Below are 15,635 nucleotides of genomic sequence, written 5' to 3'. Positions count from 1 at the left end.
CACACAGTAATGCCAAATACACATTATGCCAAACAATAAGGCCCATTACATTCCACCCTGACAGATCTACTTCACCAACCCTCCTTTCTGCTCCTGCCAGTCCGTCACCTCAGCTCAAGACAGGTTGCACAGTTTTTATGTCCGTGTAGAACCAGATTATTGGGAACATAGTTTATAACCTGTAAACTGTGTATCAAATTAGTGCCCCTTATACAGTGCCCCATGTAGTTGTGCCCCAAAATGCAATGCCCCCTATACTAGTGCCCCTTATGCAATGCCCCCTGTAGTAGTGCCCCTTATGCAATGCCCCCTGTAGTAGTGCCCCTTATGCAATGCCCCCTGTAGTAGTGCCCCTTTTGCAATGTCCCCTGTAGTAGTGCCCATTATGCAATGCCCCCTGTAGTAGTGCCCCTTATGCAATGTCCCCTGTAGTACTGCCCCTTATGCAATGCCCCCTGTAGTAGTGCCCCTTATTCAATGCCCCCTGTAGTAGTGCCCATTATGCAATGCCCCCTGTAGTAGTGCCCCTTATGCAGGGCCCCCTGTAGTAGTGCCCATTATGCAGGGCCCCCTGTAGTGCCCCTTCTAGTAGTTAGCCCCCTGTAGTGCCCCTTCTAGTAGTTAGCTCCCTGTAGTTATCCCCCTGTAGTTAGCCGCCTGTAGTTAGCCACCTGTAGTGCCCCTTCTAGTAGTTAGCCCCCTGTAGTTAGCCCCCTGTAGTGCCCCTTCTAGTAGTTAGCCCCCTGTAGTTAGCCCCCTGTAGTGCCCCTTCTAGTAGTTAGCCTCCTGTAGTTAGCCGCCTGTAGTTGCTCCCCCCCTCTGCGCGTACACAAACAAACACACACACACACAAAAGAAAAAAACACAAACACTTACCTTTATCCCCGCTCCAGTGCTGCTGCCGTCCATACCCCGGCGTCCGCTCCTCGGCACTATGGGAGTGACGTTATTACGTCACTCCCATAGTGCCCTGCGGGACCCGGAAGACGGAGGGAGCGGGGGTTTGAATAGGAGCCGGGCGCCCGCTGTTAACACACTCAGCGGGTGCCCGGCAGATGGAGGGTGCAAGGGGTGCGACTGCACCCTCCGTAGTTACTACTACTGCCCCCGTCACCCCCAAGCTACCCAGCGCCTCCAAGCCACCGCGGGGGCAGTAGTTACGCCACTGCGGCCAGCTTAATTCAGTGTTTGTTTCAGTGTCACTGAAGGGAATACTGTGTTTTCACAAGTCAAATTAATCCAATGAATTTTAGGCTGGGCATAAATACAATTTAAATTAATTCTGGAGCTGAGCTGACATCAGTTTGAGCAATAAAATAAAACTCTTCAAAGGTAAATAAATAAACTCCATAGAAGATGTGTGCAAACCTAGAGGATTAGACAGTAATCCTGATCAAATAACTTGTAGTTTACCACATGGGAGAGAGCTTGTTACAACATGATCGAACTGCTCACCCTATGAACCCTGCCTCCTGATCTAGATGTGGGGGGGGGTGAGGGGATACACAAACTGGGTAACCATTTCTCAGGTGGCCCACTGCACCTTCCATCTGACACTGACATGTTTTTGTTTTATTATACCCAAGCCCTGTTCTCCCTTCCCTATACAAAAATAATAAAATCTACCCAGTGCTAGTTACCATCAATTATCCAATAATCATATTTTCAAAGTTCAATCACCTGCAGCAGTTTTTAAAAAATGGAAAAATTTGTAAATGTAAGAACACGCTGGTAAATGAATGGTAGACCGCAAAATCCATGAATCACTGTTTAATTGTTAAAATATTAAGCACCAAAAATATAAAACACTTATTGTATATAAAAAATCCAAAAAATAAATGTAACACATATCCTAGAATGATGATATCTATTGATTGAACCTAGATTGTCAAGAGCCCTGTGGTGTTGCTAATTAGAACTCCCTTACTATGTAACTTGTTTGTTCTGCCCTACAATGTAATTCGCTGTTGTTTGTTCATTGTGGGCCTGATTCAGAGATGGACACTAATGCGATAGCAGCTGCGATTGCGCTCGGTACGCAGAAGCGAAAGTATGATAATAGCTCCAAAGTTTATAAGGGCATAGGGACGACCACTGCTGCCTTCTCATCCATTTACGACGTCACGTACCAGTGTAAATATCGGTAGCATCGACGCACATCAACCAGCAAGGCAGGGTGTGGCAGGTCTGGGCTGTCTTAAATACAGCGGCCCTCTTGACATGCAGAGAGCTCTCAAGCTGTGTATGGGATTGCAATGGCTGATTTATGCACGCCCACAGTAAGACAAGCATGCATTTTTCTGACCCCCCCCCCCCCCGTTACCACCCCCAAACACTGACTACCTGTCACTAATTTTGAGAATGCGTTCTCTGTGCGTGTGGAATCGCAAGACAATCTCTACGCGTGTGCGGTGCAGCTTATAGGCATGTGCAATGGCAAACAATAGCTCAGTCTGCGAAAATATATCTATTGGGTCCATCTCTGAATCAGGCCCTGTATCCTTTTAAGTTGCTTTCTCTACCCTCATTATACAGTGCTGGGGACCTTTTGTGGCACCTTTAACTTGCAATGCGCATGCATCCTGATTATTAGTGCGCAGAGTAGCAGTACTGCCCAGACGCTAAGTGTATGAAATGTATCATAAATGTATTGGGTGTTCCTGGGCGGTGACTGGGATGTAGCTAATCAGACGCACAGAGATGCTGCATCTCATAGGAGCGTTGCGGGCATGTTGCCGAAAGTGGTTGCGTACAAAGCTGCTTCATCTCTCACATTACAGGCCATACTCAGACACATAATCTGCACTTACAGATGTGTCTTTATACATTGAGCCTCAATACTTGAGTGAGCCGCAAGGTCCTGTGCAACTCTACTAAATGAATCTAAGTCGCAATACAACACGTCTAGGACGCACCAGCTGACTGTGCTGTTTAATTTGATATGTGACACTTGTTTATCCGTGTGCACCTGATAAGCACAACGGAACTTGGAATGAAAAAAGCTGCAGCCAATACATTGTTGCACTTTATATAGAAATTCAGGGACTCGGTCGTACACAGATGTACAAGTGTCACATGTCAAACAATCTGCTGGTGCGTCTAAGTCGCATCGTATTGCGATGTGAATGCATTTTCGGCAAAAATAAAAGACGCCCGGCGCCAGCAGAGTCTCCCGGGACCTTGCGTGCCGAGGAGGGACTTTTTGGCGTGACTGCAGCAAAGATGTTTAAGGAGACATCTGTAACATAAGCAGGATACAAGTTCCCATGGTGGCATCTAAAGACGCACCAAGTGGCAGAGATGCTCATAGCGAGTGTCTCAATTCTTGCACATTTGGACGCATGGCTTTGTAGCAGCAAAAAGACGCAGACACGGACAAGTTCAACTCAGAATCAGCTCCACAGTATCTGTGGTTCTTTTTGGAAGTGCACAATATGGACCAACTGGACTTGTTTTTTTTAATTGCAACATATAAAAGGTTATTCAGAGGAGGAGAATATACTCCCAGCAAGGCATAACATTAAACTCCCCTGCCTAAAATTGTGTAGGTCGCCTTTGTGTCACCAAAACATCTCTGAACTGTCGAGGCATGTACTCTGGGCAAGCAACAGTAATCTTGGGGCCTGTTACACAACTATCTCTGTGCCCCCTTCAACCCCTCCCCCACACAACCCTCCCAATACACACACACTATATATATATATATATATATATATATAGATCTTTATACATACATATACATTTTAGAGAGGGAGAGAGAGCTATATACTGTACATAATTATAGATAGATCTATATATATATATAAAAAGCCCATATCCATTAGCAGCAGCACTCATCATGTAATTACACCAGGTGTGTCTGTGTTTCTTTCTGGAAATCCGATGAGTGCCGCTGCTAATGGATATGGGCTATTGTTGAATTTTATTGCTGGCACCTCGGTCAAGCTGTGCATTAGAGGGAGTGCCTGCCTTATGGATTCATACTCTCATTCTCTCTCTCTCTCTCATTCTCTCTCTCTCTCTCTCTCATTCTCTCTCTCTCTCTCTCTCTCTCTCTCTATATATATATATATTTCCCAATTGAACTGCACACTGGACCAAACTTTGTATCATCATGGGGTGCTCCATTTAAAAGGCATATAAACTCACGATCGTAGTGTGTCAACGTTTCGGTCCACCAGGACCTTTATCGAGACCCAACAGAAGAAAACAGCACAGCTACAGTACCACCAAAGGACCAAATCCCCCATTCCCCCATTCCCACAGAGCCAGTTTAAGTACCCTCCTTAATTGTAAATGCCTCACACCTGGGACACCTGGCTGTAAAGAAAAACAGAAGTGGCTTAACAAAACAAATATATACCACAACCGCTAAAGCCAACTATATCAATAGACACATCTGCTGTGGCTCATGGTCCTACCTGCCAAACGTGGTAGAATCTAGAGCGCTCCAGCATCTAAAGCTAATAAAAAATCTCGATATACACAGCCAAACCGAAAGTACCATGCGTTCCACCCCTTGGAACGCACGGTACCCGGAAGTCACATGGGATCACAGGTGCTGCTAGTGTATCTGAAACAGAGCAGTGTGCTGTCAGCTGTTCAGATCCCAGCCGGCGTGTCAGCTGATGTCATACAAACCGCATCAAAGAGAACTGGACATCAATGCTCACATATTATCACACTGACAGATTGTGATTTTGAAGTGGGTATTCAAACTAGGGGTGTGCACCGGCCACTTTTCGTGTTTTGTGTTTTGGTTTTGGATCTGGATCTTTCTTCGTGTTTTGGATCTGGATTGGTTTTGCCAAAACCACCCTTCCGTGTTTTGGGTTCTGGGTTTTGTGTTTTGGATCTGTATTTTTTTTTAAAAAAGCATAAAAACAGCTAAAATCACAGAATTTGTAGGTTTTTCTGCTCCTATGCTATTATTAACCTCAATAACCTTAATTTCCACTCATTTCCAGTCTATTCTGAACACCTCACACCTCACAATAGTGTTTTTATGTCCAAAACGTTGCACCGAGGTAGCTGGATGACTATGCTAAGCGACACGAGTGGGCGGCACAAACACGTGACCCATCTAGGCGTGAAACTGCAGTGGCAGACAGGATGGCAGTTTGAAAAACTAGGCCCCAAACTGTACATAATGCAAAGAAAAAAAAGAGGTGCAAGATGGAATTGTCCTTGGGCCCTCCCACCCACCCTTATGTTGTATAAACAGGACATGCACACTTTAACAAACCAATCATTTCAGCGCCAGGGTCTGCCACACAACTGTGGCTGAAATGATTGGTTCGTTTGGGCCCCCACAAAACAAGCTGGCAATTAATGTGTCCCTGCACAAACTGGCTCTATGGAGGCAAGATGTCATCCTCATCCTCCTCATCCACCGATTCCTCACCCTCTTCAGTGTGTACATCCTCATCCTCACAAAGTATTAACTCGTCCCCACTTGAATCCACCACCACAGGTCCCTCTGTACCTTCTGGAGGCTGGTCTCCCTGGAAGAGCTGATAATTCATTTTGATGAACATCATCTTCTCCACATTCTGTGGAAGCAACCTCCTACGCCTTTCGCTGACAAGGTTCCCGGCTGCACTAAACACTCTTTCGGAGTACACACTGGAGGGGGGGCAACTCAGGTAAAATAGAGCCAGTTTGTACAGGGGCCTCCAAATTGCCTCTTTTTCCTGCCAGTACAGGTATGGACTGTCTGCCATGCCTACTTGGATGCTGTCACCGATGTAATCCTCCACCATTCTGTCAATGGTGACAGTATCATATGCAGTGACAGTAGACATGTCAGAAATTGTTGCCAGGTCCTTCAGTCCGGACCAGATGTCCAAACTTGGTCCTGCCTGCCCTGCATCACCGCCAGCGGGTTGCTTAGGATACCTAAGTTTTTTCCTGGCAGCCCCAGTTGCAGGAGAAAATGAAGAAGGAGCCGTTGACGTGTCACATTCCGCTTCAGCTGACAGTGTGTTCACCAGCAGGTCTTTGCACCTCTGCAGGCTTGTGTCGGCCGGAAAGAGAGACACCACATAGGCTTTAAACCTAGGATCGAGCACGGTGGCCAAAACGTAGTGGTCTGATTTCAACAGATTGACCACCCTGGAATCCTGGCAAAGCGAATGAAGGGCTTCATCCACAAGTCCCACATGCCGAGCGGAATCGCTCCGTCTTAGCTCCTCCTTCACTTTCTCCAGCTGCTTCTGCAAAAGCCTGATGAGGGGAATGACCTGACTCAAGCTGGCAGTGTCTGAACTGACTTCACGTGTGGCAAGTTCGAAGGGCTGGAGAACCTTGCACAACACGGAAATCATTCTCCACTGCGCTTGAGTCAGGTGCATACCCCCTCCTTTGCCTATGTCATAGGTGGATGTATAGGCTTGTATGGCCTTTTGCTGCTCCTCCATCCTCTGAAGCATATAGAGGGTTGAGTTCCACCGCGTCACAACCTCTTGCTTCAGGTGATGGCGGGGCAGGTTCAAGAGTGTTTGCTGGCGCTCCAGTCTTCGGCACGCAGTCGCTGAATGGCGAAAGTGGCCAGAAATTTTTCGGGCCACCCAAAGCGTCTCCTGCACGCCCCTGTCGCTTTTCAGAAACTTCTGCACCACCAAGTTTATTGTGTGAGCAAAACATGGGACGTGCTGGAATTTGCCCAGATGTAATGCCCGCACAATATTGGTGGCGTTGTCAGATATCACAAATCCCCAGGAGAGTCTAAGTGGGGTAAGCCACTGGGCGATGATTTCCCTCAGTTTCTCTAAGAGGTTGTCGGCGGTGTGCCTCTTACTGAAACCGGTGATACACAGCGTAGCCTGCCTTGTAACGAGCTGGCATTTCTGTGATGCTGCTACTGGTGACGCTGCTGCTGTTGCTGCGTAAGGTGATACATCTACCCAGTGGGCTGTCACAGTCATATAGTCCTTAGTCTGCCCTGTTCCACTTGTCCACATGTCCGTGGTTAAGTGGACATTGTGTACAACGGCATTTTTCAGGACACTGAGGACACTTTTTCTGACGTTTCTGTACAGTCTCGGTATCGCCTGCCTAGTGAAGTGGAATCTAGACGGGATTTGGAACCGGGGACACACTACCTCCATCAATTGTCTAAATCCCACTGCACTAATGGCGGATACCGGACGCACGTCTAACACCAACATAGCAGTCAAGGCCTCAGTTATACGTTTTGCTTCAGGATGACTGCTGTCGTACTTCATCCTCCTCGCTAAGGACTGTTGGAGGGTCAATTGTTTAGTAAAAGTAGTGGTGTTCCTACTTCCTCTCTGGGATGATGAACGACTCCCAGCAGCAGCAACAGCAGCAGCGGCAGCAGTAGGCGTAGCAATGCAGGATCCTCCAGAGGAATCCCGGATAGGAGAGTCAGTCATGCCAGTGACATGGCCTGCAGGACTACTTCCGATCCTGACTAAGGAGGAAATTGACGAGGAGGGAGTTGACGGTGTGGTTTGCAGGCGCTTGGATACAACAGGACAACGGGATTTAGGTGTCCCTGGACTGCTTACGGTCTTAGCCAAAGTTTCTGAACTTGACAGTAACTTTTTATGAACGCGCTGCAGGTGCCGTATAAGGGAGGATGTTCCTAGGTGGTTGACGTCCCTACCCCTACTTATTTCACCTTTACATATGGTACATATGGCAAGACAGTTGTTGTCCGGATTTGGATAGAAATATTGCCAGACCAAAGAGGTGGAATGTTTGGTCTTCTGCCCAGGCATGACCGTGATGGGCTTTTTCATCCCACAGACAACAACTGTCTCCCCCGGAGCCTGATTTAAACAAACCACATCACCATCAGAATCCTCCTCGCCAACTTCCTCCTCAGCGCCAGCTACACCAGTATCCTCATCCTGTTGTACTTCAACAGTGACATCTTCAATTTGCATATCAGCAAGTGGACTGTGGGTGCTCCTTTCAGCACTTGCAGGGGGCGTGCAAATGGTGGAAAGAGCCACCTCTTCCCGTCCAGTGCTGGGAAGGTCAGGCATCGCAACCACCACCACACTTGGACTCTCCTTGGGGATTTGTGATATCTTCTTAGAAAGCACAGTTCTTCGCTGTGCTTTTGCCAGCTTAACTCTTTTGATTTTTTTAGTGGGAGGAGGGCTTCCATCGTCATGTGAAGCTGAACCACTAGTCATGAACATACTAGGGATCGACCTTAGCCGTTCCTTGCCACTCCGTGTCGTAAATGGCATATTGGCAAGTTTACGTTTCTCTTCAGCTGATTTAAATGTCTTTTTCAAGGTCATTTTCCTGAACTTTGCCATTTGGGATTGTATGTGCCCTCTACTATGACATTGGGCATCGGCCTTGGCAGACGACGTTGATGGCATGTTATCGTCTATGTCATGACTAGTGGCAGCAGCTTCAGCACTAGGAGGAAGTGGTTCTTGATCTTTCTCTATTTTATTTTTATCGGAGAAAGTTTGGTCCTCCATTTATGTTATATCGATTTGATATATACGTGCGGCTAAACACAGAAAATATTTTTTTTTTGCTTTGGACTGGAGTGTACTTTGTGGGTTACAGCACCCTTTAACGGTCAAGCCAGCCGGCCCTTTACTTATGACACAGGCGCACGCTTGGCACTACTTTGTTGATGCACGTGCGGCTACTGCGCACACAATTCACAAACACAGAAAATAATTTTTTTTTTGGTTTGGACTGGAGTGTACTTTCGGGGGTTACAGCACCCTTAACGGTCAAGCCAGCCGGCCCTTTACTTATGACACAGGCGCACGCTTGGCACTACTTTGTTGATGCACGTGCGGCTACTGCGCACACAATTCACAAACACAGAAAATATTTTTTTTTTGCTTTGGACTGGAGTGTACTTTGTGGGTTACAGCACCCTTTAACGGTCAAGCCAGCCGGCCCTTTACTTATGACACAGGCGCACGCTTGGCACTACTTTGTTGATGCACATGCGGCTACTGCGCACACAATTCACAAACACAGAAAATAATTTTTTTTTTGGTTTGGACTGGAGTGTACTTTCGGGGGTTACAGCACCCTTAACGGTCAAGCCAGCCGGCCCTTTACTTATGACACAGGCGCACGCTTGGCACTACTTTGTTGATGCACGTGCGGCTACTGCGCACACAATTCACAAACACAGAAAATAATTTTTTTTTGGTTTGGACTGGAGTGTACTTTCGGGGGTTACAGCACCCTTTAACGGTCAAGCCAGCCGGCCCTTTACTTATGACACAGGCGCACGCTTGGCACTACTTTGTTGATGCACGTGCGGCTACTGCGCACACAATTCACAAACACAGAATATAATTTTTTTTTGGTTTGGACTGGAGTGTACTTTCGGGGGTTACAGCACCCTTTAACGGTCAAGCCAGCCGGCCCTTTACTTATGACACAGGTGCACGCTTGGCACTACTTTGTTGATGCACGTGCGGCTACTGCGCACACAATTCACAAACACAGAAAATAATTTTTTTTTGGTTTGGACTGGAGTGTACTTTCGGGGGTTACAGCACCCTTTAACGGTCAAGCCAGCCGGCCCTTTACTTATGACACAGGCGCACGCTTGGCACTACTTTGTTGATGCACGTGCGGCTACTGCGCACACAATTCACAAACACAGAAAATAATTTTTTTTTTGGTTTGGACTGGAGTGTACTTTGGGGGTTACAGCACCCTTTAACGGTCAAGCCAGCCGGCCCTTTACTTATGACACAGGCGCACGCTTGGCACTACTTTGTTGATGCACGTGCGGCTACTGCGCACACAATTCACAAACACAGAAAATATTTTTTTTTTTGGTTTGGACTGGAGTGTACTTTCGGGGGTTACAGCACCCTTAACGGTCAAGCCAGCCGGCCCTTTACTTATGACACAGGTGCACGCTTGGCACTACTTTGTTGATACACGTGCGGCTACTGCGCACACAATTCACAAACACAGAAAATAATTTTTTTTTTGGTTTGGACTGGAGTGTACTTTCGGGGGTTACAGCACCCTTAACGGTCAAGCCAGCCGGCCCTTTACTTATGACACAGGCACACGCTTGGCACTACTTTGTTGATGCACGTGCGGCTACTGCGCACACAATTCACAAACACAGAAAATAATTTTTTTTTGGTTTGGACTGGAGTGTACTTTCGGGGGTTACAGCACCCTTTAACGGTCAAGCCAGCCGGCCCTTTACTTATGACACAGGCGCACGCTTGGCACTACTTTGTTGATGCACGTGCGGCTACTGCGCACACAATTCACAAACACAGAAAATATATTATTTTTTTAGCACTTGGGGGGAGCACCCCTGATGGACAGAGCACCCCCTGGACAACACTACAGCACTCCTTTAGGACTGGGACACTGCACAGGACTTTGGAGTGGACACAGCCCCTATGGAGAACTGACTGCACAACACAGTCCAGCCAGCCCCTATGGACTTTGAAGTAGTGGACACAGCCCCTATTAACAACAGCAGCACAGCACAACACAGCCAGCCCCTATGGACTTTGAAGTAGTGGACAACAGCAGCACTACACTACACTACACTACACAGCCCTAACTCCCACCCTCCCTCTTCACTGTCCACAGCCGAGTGAGAAAATGGCGCCGACGCGGGTACCTTATATAGGATCCAAAACCCGCGAGACTCGGAAGGCGGGATGATGACGTTTTGCCTCGATTTCAGATCCGAGTCAGGCGGGAAAAGTCGAGCCTGACTCGGATCGGACTCGGATCGGGGGGGCTCGGGGGGGTTCGGATTTCAGAAATCCGAACCCGCTCACCCCTAATTCAAACACAGAACAAGTAATGGAGTATTGCTGCTCACAGGCAATATAACAATCTAGGAATGTTTAAGACCGGCTCTAATAGGACACCCATACAGTAACATAATACTTCAAACAATTTCACCCATAATCATACAATAAAATGAAAATAAACAAATGAAAAAACATATAATAGTAATAATAATAAATATAAATGATAAACCAAATCTTAATAATCAATATTACTTAATGTCCCAAAAATAAACACAAACACACACCAAAAGAATACTCAATACCCAATAAAACCAAAATATAAAATTAAATAAGACCATATGTCTCCATTATCAAGGTTACTCTGGTATGTTCGTCTGTAGAATCTGTCTACGCAGATACATACATATCTTTTGCAAACACTGTACTTGAATATCAGATATGAATTCTACACAAAAACAATGAACACCGCAGAAATATGTTGTACGGATGGTGTTCGTTTAGTCCACGGGGGGCAACAGTTTCCAGATAAAAAAAATCCAGCGCATTTTTTTAATATCAGTTCCCTATTGCCACCTCTTGGCGGTTTGGGATCAAAATCGATCAACATGTAACGTAATGTTGAGAGTGGATGACTCAGTTCAGCAAAATGTTTTGCTACAGGTTTGTCAGAGGTAAATGATTGTAATGCCATCCTCTCTTTGAAGCCTTTGGTCGTCATCCCGATGTAGTATAGTCCACACGGGCATATTAGAATATAGACCACGTGGTCCATTGTACACATTAACTTGTGTTAGAGTTGTATTTTTTTACCACTGTGTGGATGTGAAAAACTTGTGCCTGCTATCATTGACCTACACGTAGTGCATTTTGCACATTTAAAGCATCCTGGCTTCAAACCAGATAACCAGTGTGTCTGGTGTGTATCTGGTTGTCTCGTGGGTCGTAACAATAATTGTCTTAGGCTAGGACCCCTCCTATATGCCATCATCGGAGGTTTCTTAATGACTTCATTGAAGGCTTTATCAGTAGATATTATACACCAATGCCTTTGAATCGCCTTCTTAGTCCATTGTGATCACAAGTCATACATAGAGGTGCTGTATATGTCATACGGGTAGGGTCTACCGCTGTCTTCGTGGTAGCTTGTGCATGTCTAAGTCGGACCTTATCCAAACATCTACAGACAGTCTTAAGCTTATACCCTCTCTCATAGAACCGTTCACTCATCTCTTTGAGTTGTCTCTCCATATTTTCCGTTGTAGCATTGTGGAGTACTCGCATGAATTGCGAGATTGGGAGACTCTCCTTGAGTGTAGTAGGATGGTGGCTAGAGGAGTGTAACAACGTGTTACGGTCAGTACTTTTGCGATATAGTGTAGGGTGCAGTTGATCATTTTTGAAAAAAATTGTAACATCGAGGAAATGAATCGCATCCTTTTCGAGTAGGTCCATGAAACGTATTGGGCCATCTAGTGCATTGAGACTGCTAACCATAGCGTGAAATTCGGCTTCGGTACCACTCCAAATGAGGAAAAGATCATCGATATGTTTGTAATATCGGATCTTGTCACCAAAAAGCGCTTTTGGTAATAAGATCCGATATTACAAACGTTAATAATTACAGAATTAATAATTGTATTTATATATGGTATTTATTACACCTAGCACTTTTTGAGTTTTACACTAGACACCTTTCTTTATTTATGCTTGATGTGATAATCAATGCTCTATATATACATTATAAACACCAGTAGGTGCTAATATCCAAGTCCATCGCTCTACATATATCAGTATATACATATATAATGTGTAAGATGACTGGAGCTGCCTATATGTATAGTTAGGAACACTGTCAATCTTAATAAAATGTACCCTCTCCGTCATGTAGTCACTTTTACTTACTCTAACATCCGCAGTGGACAGTGGAGGACAGTGCAGAGCTGCAGGCACACAGTGGGCCTGCCTCTCATTGTGCTGGGCGGGTGGTGGTGGTCTGTTTCAGTTTGGTTTCTGGCTGGCCTTCCTGCTGAGCCTACTCCTCGGTGGATGGCTGTCACAGCAGGAGGCCAGGAATACAGGCAGGCTGGTGCAGCCGCGGAGAGTCATGGGCATGACGTCACGCCAGCGTCCGACCCGCGGTCACACTCCATACAATTGAGTAGTGTCGGGCCCGGCAGGGGGGGGGGGGGGTGCTTGGGTTACCCTTTTGGGGGGAGCAATGGGTAATAATCTTAGTTTACACAAGCCAGACGGGTGGCCAGCAGGGCACTGAAGTAGATATTTACTATTAGCCGCGGATCCGCTGCAGAGATGTGGTTTGTGCCACTGAGCCCTCGGGGGCCCTCAGAACCTCGGGGCCCAGCACAGGTGTGCCCCTAGTACCCCCCTGTTGCCGGGCCTGCATGTACTCCACAAGACCTCTGAAAGTGTCCTGTTGTTTCTGGCACTAAGACATTAGCAGCAGATCCTGTACGTCATGTAAATTGTGATCTGGGGAATTTGGAGGCACAACAATTTTTGCAGTGTGGCACTGTGCATTATCCTGCTATAAAAGGCCATTGCAATCAAGGGTGTACTTGGTCTGCCACAATAATTAGGTAGATGGTACATGCCAAAGTAACATACACATGAATTCCGGGACCCAAGGTTTCCCAGCAGAACATTGCTCAGAGCATCACACTGCCTCCGCCGGCTTGCCTTCTTTCTATAGTGTATCCTGGTGCATACTTGCCGATATCCTGGCTGCCGCCTCTGGGAGGGAGCAGCCAGGTTGGCTTAGCAGGGGGATGGGGCCAGGATAAAGGGGTGCAGCCAGGCACATTACACTGCATTCAGGGGCAAAGCCATGCGTTTGCGTCATTTTGGCCTGACCCCGCTACACAATGCCAATATTTCCAGCATTGTGAAGCAGGGGGTGGGGTCATGATGATGCGATTCAGCGCAAATTGCGTCATCTGCCCCCCCCCCCGCGCTGCGGGTGTTTGAGGCTGCTTTGCAGGGGAGACTGGAGGCTTGCCTACTTTTCCAGGGGGGCGGGAGAGGCACCTGATTTTCGGGAAGCTCCTGGCAAAATCGGGAGAGTAGGCATGTATGTCCTGGTGCCATCTCTTCCACAGGATCGAGCACGGTGGCCAAAATGTAGTGGTCTGATTTCAACAGACTGACCACCCTCGAATCCTGGCAAAGCGAATGAAGGGTTTCATCCACAATCGCTCCATCTTTGCTGCTCCTTCACTTTCTCCAGCTGCTTCTGCAAAAGCCTGATGAGGGGAATGACCTAACTCAAGCTGGCAGTGTCTGAACTGACTTCACGTGTGGCAAGTTTGAAGGGCTGGAGAACCATGCACAACATGGAAATCATTCTCCACTGCACTTGAGTCAGGTGCATACCCCCTCCTTTGCCTATGTCATAGGTCGATGTATAGGCTTAAATAGCCTTTTGCTGCTCCTCCATCCTCTGAAGCATATAGAGGGTTGAGTTCCACCACGTTACAACCTCTTGCTTCAGGTGATGGCAGGGCAGGTTCAAGAGTGTTTGCTGGTGCTCCAGAATTCGGCACGCAGTCGCTGAATGGCGAAAGTGGCCTGAAATATTTATGGCCACCAAAAGCATCTCCTGCACGTTTTTCCAAAAATTCTGCACCACCAAATTTAGTGTGTGAGCAAAACATGGGACGTGCTGGAATTTGCCCAGATGTAATGCCCGCAAAATATTGGTGGCATTGTCAGATATCACAAATCCCCAGGAGAGTCTAATTGGGGTAAGTATTGGGTGATGATTTCCCTCAGTTTCTCTAAGAGGTTGTCAGCGGTGTGCCTCTTACTGAAATCGTTGATACACAGCGTAGCCTGCCTTGGAACGAGCTAGCGTTTCTGAGATGCTGCTACTGGTGACGCTGCTGTTGTTGCTGCATGACGTGATACATCTACCCAGTGGGCTGTCACAGTCATATAGACCTTAGTCTGCCCTGTTCCACTTGTCCACATGTCCGTGGTTAAGTGGACATTGGGTACAGCCACATTTTTTAGGACACTGAGGACACTTTTTCTGACGTCTCTGTACATTCTTGGTATCGCCTGCCTAGTGAAATGGAATCTAGATGGGATTTGGTACCGGGGACACACTACCTCCATCAATTGTCTAATTCCCACTGCACTAATGGCGGATACCGGACGCATGTCTAACACCAACATAGCTGTCAAGGCCTCAGTTATCTGCTTTGCAACAGGATGATTGCTGTCGTACTTCATCCTTCTCGCAAAGGACTGTTGGACGGTCAATTGTTTAGTAAAAGAAGTAGTGGTGTTCCAACTTCCTCTCTGCGATGATGAATGACTCCCAGCAGCAACAGCAGAAGCGGCAGCAGTAGGTGTAGCAATGCAGGATCCTCCGGAGGAATTCCGGATAGGAGAGGAGTCAGTCATGCCAGTGACATGGCCTGCAGGACTACTTCTGAACCTGATTGAGGAAATTGACAAGGAGGGAGTTGCTGGTGTGGTTTGCAGGCGCTTGGATACAACAGGACAAAGGGATTTAGGTGTCCCTGAACTGCTTACGGTCTTAGCCACAGTTTCTGAACTTGACAGTGACTTTTTATGAACGCGCTGCAGGTGACATATAAGGGAGGATGCTCCTAGGTGGTTAACGTCCTTACCCCTACTTATTACACCTTTACATAAGCTGCATATGGCAAGACAATTGTTGACCAGATTTGGATAGAAATAGTTCAAGACCAAAGAGGTGGATTTTTTGGTCTTCTGCCCAGGTATGACGATGGGCTTTTTCATCCCACGGACAACAACTGTCTCCCCCGATGCCTGATGTAAACAAACCACATCACCATCAGAATCCTCCTCGTCAACTTCCTCCTCAGC

Source organism: Taudactylus pleione, unplaced genomic scaffold, assembly GCF_031769625.1.
Source record: "Taudactylus pleione unplaced genomic scaffold, aTauple2 ptg000851l, whole genome shotgun sequence".
Taxonomy (NCBI): Eukaryota; Metazoa; Chordata; class Amphibia; order Anura; family Myobatrachidae; genus Taudactylus; species Taudactylus pleione.
Note: the sequence above shows the minus strand (reverse complement) of the source record.